Here is a 9,107-nt window from a genome sequence, read left to right as displayed (position 1 = left end):
ACTCAGTAGGATTTTCCCAAACATCCACTAAACTCAATGAGCCAAAAACAGCATTTACAAAACTCTTGTAAACCTAAGGATTAACTCTAATCCCAGTGTGGCACACAGCCTCAACTGTTGCGACACTTTCAAGTTAACTCTAACTTGAATACTCAAAGTACCTAATACAATTGCTTCTATGAAAGCTGGAAAGGTACAAGTTTTAAATCACCTACTACAATTGAACTACAATAAGAATAAACACAATGGAACTGGTTCTTCTATCTTGTTCAAGTAGATGCAGGCGTGCACACTCAATCTCACATAAATTGCTTGCAAAATAGCCTTGCTCTTTTGCTCTCAATTTTGCTTAACTTCAGCGTATGTGCATACCTGTAAAAGAGAAAAACTCAGTTATTTATTAGATTAGTAATTAGAGTTGGATTGTAACTCAATTTCTGATCCTCCATTGAGTTTGAGTCCTAGACCGATCCAAACTCCAACCCTTATCCGGATGTGTTCTCTTCTTATAAGGAGACATCTTCTCCTTATCTCATATGCAATCTTTTCGATCAGGTCAGAAGATATTCAGAAGATATTGCTGCTTGATCCCCAAGGACTTATCTTTTTCACGTGCATCTCATGTGCATGGGCCATAAAAACTGTGTCTCCTAAGATGGACCCGGTCCTTCACTGAGTTCACTTGTCATTCTTCAAAACTTCAACTGATCTTGGGCCAACAGCTGGTATCTGGTATTTTTGTCCAGGCCTCTGATCTCGCAACTGCGAGATTAGACTTCGCAATTGCGAAGAGGACAAGCTTGGTAATTACGACCCCAGTGTCGCAAATGTGAACCAAGCCTAGGCAGGCCTTGGTCGCAAATGCGACAGGTCCCTCGCAAATGCGAAGGTGACCGGATTCCCTTGGTCATAAATGCGACATATTCTTCGCATTTGCGAAGGTAGCAGGTCCTGAAGGGGTTCGCAATTGCGAACCCTGGACGCAATTGCGATATCAGAGACCAGTTAATTTGGACTTAGACGCATTTTTCTTCATTTCTTCAAACCTTCTCAAAACCTAAACACTTTTGGGCGATTTTCTAAAGAAAAGTTCTTCTCCGAATCAATTATAAGTCATTTCTAACTCATTTTGTTTAATCTATCACATCTTTTTACACGATTTCAACTCAAAATCAAGGGTTTTCATGGGGGAAATTGGGTGTTGTGGGTAGAACGTAGGATTTTCAAATTTTGAGGATTTGGACCTCGATTTGGGGTCTCATTTCAAAACAAATTATATATTTGAGTTCGTGGGTGAATGGGTAATCGGGTTTTGGTTCGAACCTCGAGTTTTGACCATGTGGGCCCGAGGTCGATTTTTGACTTTTGGGAAAATCTTTAGAAAACCTATTTCATGCATTAGAATTGATTCATTTAGCATTTATTGATATCGTTAAGTAAATTATGGCTAGATACAAGCGAATTGGTGGTGGACAAGAGGTAAAGCGGTAGTTGAGGCTTGAATTGTGTTCGTGGCATCGAGGTAAGTGTTTGGTCTAACCTTAGCTTGAGGGATTAGGAGTTGTGTCTTATTTGCTATGTGTTAATCGTTGAGTACGACGTATAGGCATGGTGAAGAGTATCTATACGTCGGTGTCAGGCATGCCCGTGAGTCTTATACTATGATGAATGTGACTCTGTTTCGTATTATTTATGCTTTATATGATTAAATCTATTGTTGAACAAGGCTTGTGAAAGTATTATTGGTAATTGAACATTTTAGAGCGTTGGCTCGAGTTGTGAATTGAGTTGTGGAAGTAATATTGGTAATTGAACATTGTAGAGCGTTGGCTCAAGTTGTGAATTGAGTTGTGAAGTAATTGTGAAAAAGAGAAGAGGTTTATGATATTATCTCCCTTGTCGGGACGTTATTGCTTTTGATATTATCTCCATTGCCAGGATGTTATTGCTTTTGATATTGTTTTCCCTTGTCGGGATATTGTTGTTATGTTATTGTTCCCTTGCCAGGATTCTATTATGATTTTATTGATTCCCTTGCTCGTATTGCTTTGTGATTGTTGTTTGGGTAAGCAAGAGTGTAAAAGCACGAAGGGTGATGGCCGTGCATGATATTTGTGAGGGAGTGTTAATGCACGAAGGGTGATGTCGTGCCGATATTGTGAGGTTAAAGCACGAAGGATAATGCCGTGCCACACGATGTACAATGTTGTGCTATTATATGAGTGATAATGCACGAAAGATAATTACGTGCCATGATTATGTGAGGTAAAAGCACGAAGGGTGATGCCGTGCCGATTATATTGATTCTTATGGTGAGGACGAGAGTAAAAGCACGAAGGTTGATGCCGTGCACTTGTCTTTGATTTTTTGATTCTTGCTGATACTTGAGTTATGGTGTTCTTTACGTTTATTTATTGGTTTTCTGTGGTTACATGATTTCCCCGCAGCATGTTTTCCCCCTCCTATCCTTACCTGTAAATTTCTGCCTTTACTTTTCCGTTGTATATGATTTAACTACATAGGTTTATTTGGTAGTCTGGTCCTAGCCTCGTCACTACTTCTCCGAGGTTAGGCTAGGCACTTACCAACATATGGGGTCGGTTGTGCTGATACTACACTCTGCACTGTGTGCAGATCCCGGTGCTGTAGCTTTTGGACCACAGTGAGGTTGCTGCTTCCAGACCCTCAGGCGACACGAGGTAGTCCTGCAGGCGTCCGCAGGCCTTGGCGTCTCCTTCTATCATTTTCTTTCTGTTTTTACTCATTCATAGACAGATTCGTGTAATTCTATTCAGACCTTATTAGTAGTATTCTTAGACAGTCTGTGAGATTGTGAAAGCAGTTCTGGGTAGCCTATGTTTATGGATTGGTATCGGTAGTATTATTAAATTTTTATATTTGAGTCTTCTTCTTTGTTATTTCCGCTGTTTATATAATGTTAATTCGCCATTGTTAAGGGATTAAAGATAAAAAGAGCTTGCCTAGCTTTCACTAGTAGGCGCCATCACGGCTCACGAGGGTGGAAAATCCGGGTCGTGACATAAACACATAAACTGATGCAGCGCGCATCCCGATCCCACCATATATCAATATCAATATGAATATTCACCCTTATTACTCCTTATCAATCAACCCTTATTCATCATGTTGCGGCATGCAACCCGATCCTACTGTATAATAGCATTTCACCCTTATTCCTCCTCAATATATCACCTTTATTCCTCCTGTTGCAGCGCGCAACCCGATCCCACCCTATCAGCATCAATTACTCAATAAGTACAGAAATTTCACAATTTAACTCGAAACTCTTTACAATATTTAAACCTCAAACCAAAGCAAACGGAAAGCTTGTACATTATGAAACTTCACACAAATAATACTACTCAACAAAACCAATCCAAAATATACCATAAACACTGATAAACTAGCTTAAGCCAATAATATGAGACAATGAAACTACGGGGTATCTAATACCTTCAACAATGAAGAACAATGTCTGACAAATAGCAATTAAGCATGGAAATACCAGTAAAGCATGTAGCAGTTAAGGTAGGGAAAGGGCAATATAAGAAGAAATGGAAGGAAACATGCAACACAGATAAACTGGCGGCGCATAGATACTCGTCACCTCACCTATACGCCACTCACATGGATTTTCACATAGCAAGTAAGTCAAGGGTTCCTAATCCCTCGAGTCAAAGTTAGACACGACACGTACCTCTATCCACAGGCCACTCACTTCTCAATTACCGCTTTTCCTCTAGATTCCACCTCCAAACCACTTTTATCTAGCCATAATTAACTTAATAACATCAATTATTACTAAAGGAATCAATTTCAATACATAAATTTAGGTTTCCAAACATTTCCCCCAAAAAGTCAAAAATCGACATAGGGCCAGCTTGGTCAAAACTCGAGGTTCGGACAAAAACCCATTCACCCATTCACCCCCGAGCCCGAATATGTAATTAGTTCCGGAATTCGACCCCAAATCGAGGTCTAAGTCCCCAATTTTGCAAAAATACCCAATTCCCCCAAAATAACTAATTTCCACCATGAAAGAACAAGATTTAGGACTAGGAATCTAATGGGTGATGTTGGAAATTGAAGGAAACGAGTTAAAGAGTACAAACCTATGATTTGGTATTGAATTCCCTCTTCAAAAATCTCCCTAGGTCGAGTTCTAGTGAAAGAGTTGTGAAATTTTGAAGAATTCTCGCTTCTGGTCTGGTTTTAATTCACTGCGATCGCAAGAAACAGCGGCACAAAGGCCTACACGTTCGCGAGTCTCACTACGCATTCGCGAAAGGCTGCTCCCCCTGCCTTCGCGTTCGCGACCTAATGATCGCGTTCGCGTAGAAGAACATCCTGAACCCCCCCCCCCCCCCCAGGTCCCTAAGCCATCGCGTTCGCGTCGAGCTGGCCGCGTTCGCGAAGGGTGAGACCCCCGTTGCTCCGCGTTCGCGACTCAATCTCCGCGTTCCCGAAGAATAAATTCCTTCCCAGCCCCATTTCCCCTTCGCTATCGTGTGATTGGCTTCGCGATCGCAAGGCACAAAGCATCAGCACACCAGTAGCAGCAAAACACACCAGATTTCTAAGTTGAAAATATCCCGTAGCCTATCCGAAACTCACCCGAGCCCTCGGGGCTCCAAACCAAACATGCACACAAGTCTTAAAATATCATACGAACTAGCTCGTGCAATCAAATCGCCAAAATAATGCCTAAAACTACGAATTTAGCACCAAATCACATTAAATTCTTAAGAACACTTTGAAATTTCTATTTTCACAACCGTACGTCCGAATCACGTCAAATAAATTCCGTTTCTCACCAAATTTCACAGATAAAATATAAATATTATTTTGGTCCTGTACCAAGCTCCGGAACCAAAATACGGGCCCGGTACCAACAGATCAAACATTAACCAAATTCTTAAAACCATTTAATTTTCAGTCTTTCAATTTCATCAAAAATTCATATCTCGAGCTAGGAACCTCGGAATTCGATTTCGTGCATACGCCCAGGTCCCATATTTCGATACGGACCCACCGGGACTATCAAAATACGAGTCCGAGTACGTTTACTCAAAACGTTGACCGAAGTTAACTAAATTAACTTTTAAAGGCAAAAATTATTATTTTAATCATCTTCAACATAAAAGCTTTCCGGAAACACGCCCGGACTGCGCACGTAAACTGAGGAGGAATAAAATGAGGTTTTGAAGGCCTCGGAACACGGAATTGAGTTCTAAAACATAAGATGACCTTTTGGGTCATCACAAGAATGATTCAAGTTCAAATGCATTCGACACAATTATGATTTAAAGAGCTACAAATTTTTGCCTACTATTTTCAACTGTAATTACATTACATCCTTTAAAATAGTATATAATATAAACTTTGAAAATATGGACACAGTGATTGATAAAAATTGACAACATATGATTGCAAAAAGAAAATATTTTTCACTAAAATAAATATATAATTATTTATATTAAATACATGATTAATTTGGGATCTTAATTTACTATTTATAGATATACTTTCGGAAAAGAGCAAATAGTAATTTGAATATATACACAATTTTTCATTCACAGTGACACATCAAATATATACACTTTATTTATTATTTATAGCTATATTTGAATTGTATAGCAAATTCACATGTAGTAATGAAACAAGAGATCAATTGTTTTGAACTAAAACAAAAAAGCAACAAGCTCTCATAGCTCAATTGGATAAAGTGCCCGCTTAGGGAGCGGAGGTTTTGAGTTCGACTCTCAATGAGATTAATTTATTTTCCTGTATTTTTTTATTTCGCCTTGGTTGTACTCATTGCGCGAACGAATACAATTGATACATGTTGATGTATTCATTCTGTCAAGTGATACAAGTTGGTAACAATTGAATAATAGCTACGAATAATAATTAGAAAAATTATAATTACATATAGTAATTAGGCTCTAAAACATATTGCTCTATCTACTAGATAATATGAAGTAAACTAAGCCTAACCAACCAACAGATTTGAGTTTATCTTAATAATTATAAACGTTGATTCCCATCTTAGAACTAGAGACAAACCAAAAAAGGAAAAAAAGAAAAAAGATGGCTGAAAAAGAATGAGAATATATAGCACACTGAGAAAAAATATAGTATTAATTTGGCGAAATACATAGTTTACCCATCCAACTTACGACCAAATCCCTGTTACACACCTGTTGACCACGGGTTTTATTTTACACACCAAACCTTTCAAAAGTGTGTCAATTACATACCACTTTCATGCTGAACCAGTTTCACAAAATGTGTGTGTATCACGCACCAATATGCTCGTGACATGTGTCATAATTTAAAAAAAATAAAAACACACTTAAAATTACATATATACCCCCTTCTTCATCTTCCCCACCTTGTCTTCCATTATCATTGTTCTTGAGAAAAATTTCCAGCAAGACCCAAAAAAAACAATAACTTAGAATCAAAGGACAAAAAAAAGAACTTTTAAAACTTTTGTAATTACTATTCCTTTCTGGATCGAGTCACAAACGGGAAGAAATTATCAAGTAGCATCTTAATTGAATTTTCAACATTCTACCACAAATTGGAAGAGATTGCCAAGTAACTTTAACTAGTCAATCAAAATCGAGTTACAAGTTCAGTTCAAAAATCCAAAATTAACAAGATCCAATTGAATTTTCAAGCTTTTTCAATAGCTCAACAATGATGTTTTTTGAATTTTCCACCCATCTTTCACAAAACCTGTGATAAACTTTTAAATCTAGCACACTTAAATGATTTTTAAAAACCCAATTGGATAATTGCTGTTGCATTACTTCGACGATGCTGAATCTCTAGTTTTTTTTGTCCTCCTCTAATTTTTGGCAAATATATTTGGTGGTATGTATGAAGGCATAAGAAGAAATGCTACAATAATGGAAGAAGATGGAAAAGAATAGTGGATTTTTTATTCTAAAAAATAAAGAAAAGGATTTAGAAAAATGGAAAGGCTGGACAGTGCTGTCAAAAGGCCTTTAGACACAAAATTTTGATCGTTCACTCGCCTCTTATGTGTGAAAAACACGCGAGTGACACGTAATAAAAAATGTGTGTTTTTGACACGCTTTTCAAAGATTTTGTGTGTAAAATGAAACTCGTAATCAACAGGTGTGTAACAGGGATTTAATCGTAAGTTGGATGGGTAAACTATGTATTTCGCCTATTAATTTTCTAAGTCCATAATACTGACATTTGGAAATACATCCACAGAAACCAAGCAGATCGATATATTTTTCAACACAACAATATTATTTATTCCACATTCTGGGGCTACCCAATATTGTCCAACACTCATATACAGCCCACCTAACATCATATTTATATATTGGCATTTGGACATAATTATTTTTCAACACAACATTATTATTTATTTCAGATCCAAGTATTAGCCAATATGTCCAATGCTCATGACACAAACACACACATATATTATATATGATCAACTATATCAAATAGCACGAGTTCTTCTATTTTTTGACATGGTGAGCCTCAACATCTTTGGTCAAATCAGTGAGAAATTTCAAGAAAGTTATAGGCTCTGATGTGTCTTCAGTCTTCTTCTCATACTCAAATGTCCATGTAATCCAGTGCTGATCACAGGATATGTTAACAATGAAAGTGTTATACGCTTCCAGGAGGTCTCCTCCTATCAGTTTCCATGTGATTGATTTCTTTTCATCATCAACAGCTTCGATGACACACTTAAAAATCTTGGTATTTCCATCTATAATCATTATAAAAAGAGATCCAAAATATAAAGAGACGTTAATCCTAGCTCACGATCCACTTCCTCGCAAAAGATATAAACTTTTTACATTATAAAATTTAATATTTTTAGTTTTTTAATTTCTTTTATTACAGGGGAGAAGGAATAGGGGAAGGAGAAAGTAGACACTAAGATTCCAACACATACTTATTATGTGCGACACTTCCATCGATATCACTAAATTTTGAGCCCTAATAATCTTTAATTTATTCCATTATTATGTTTGTTCTCACTTTCTTTACTTTTTTTCCTAAAAATTATGTGAAACATTGTATAAATGGAATTTATATTTTTGGATTCTCCGGAAACATCGCTGCACCCGTAGTAGATCTTTCAAAAATGAATAACTTTTGAAATATCCAACACACACGTGACGACACTTTTAAAGGATCCGAGCAACATAGATTTGGAACAACTGCATTACTTTTGGAAGTCTTTTTCAATCACTTGATTTGAGACAAATGCAATATGCAAACATGGCAAGAAAAATGAAGGGAATTCATGAACGGAATTACATAGGGTAAAGGTTTGTTTTTCTTACCCTCCTTATATTTCCAGGTACCTACAGAACCAACCTCTCCAATTTCACCTTCATGAAGATCAAAACCTGTGACATTATTGGGGGGTAATGTTGGATACATGATGAGGTTTGGTTTGATAAAGTTCATGAAATAAGTGTCCTCCACATTTCACCTCCATTGAAGCTACCAACTTGCCTTTCACACCCATATTTTCTTCTTAGGAATAGCAATAGATAGTGATAAGAAAGCAAGTATGTTAGAAAATATTCAGAACTTGTAGCCTTTATATAGAATTAATTAGCCGTGAAAACGCTTCTACAAAAAATTGGACAGCGACATATATTTGACAAAGGAGTTTTTTCTTATCCTGCTACATAATTTTTATCTTTTACCAATGATTTCTTTGTTCGTTAACTTATGAGAGCTACTATCACGATTTCTAGGAATGATCTGTTTGCGTTCACAAATGTCATACAAAACCTAAATGGGTGGGCATTTGGAGGATTATAATTTCACGCATGGTCACTAATTTTTATCTTTGTATTAATAAGGTCACAAAATATTCTTTGTCTCGTGATTAAAGTTATATAACTTCTTGTACCAGCAAAACCACAAAATTATTTTTGTTTCATTAAAGTCACCAAATTATGTGCTAGTAATTGCTCGAAAAATACAACTCATCAGTAAGTCAAAGTTTAAATCTTGACAAGTTTTTTGGCGAGTCATTTTCCGGTTACTAATTTTAATAGGTTTACCAA

The 9,107-nt window shown here is 36.9% G+C and overlaps 1 pseudogene; it reads right to left on the bottom strand.

The window, feature by feature from the left end:
* Positions 1 to 7,529: 7,529 nt before the first annotated feature.
* On the bottom strand, positions 7,530 to 8,574 carry LOC109215721 (annotated as a pseudogene).
* Between the last annotated feature and the right edge of the window lie 533 nt (positions 8,575 to 9,107).

This window comes from Nicotiana attenuata, unplaced genomic scaffold, assembly GCF_001879085.1.
Source record: "Nicotiana attenuata strain UT unplaced genomic scaffold, NIATTr2, whole genome shotgun sequence".
NCBI classification, from domain to species: Eukaryota; Viridiplantae; Streptophyta; class Magnoliopsida; order Solanales; family Solanaceae; genus Nicotiana; species Nicotiana attenuata.
The sequence above is the reverse complement of the archived record's forward strand: the minus strand, read 5'-3'. Positions and strand labels throughout refer to the sequence as shown.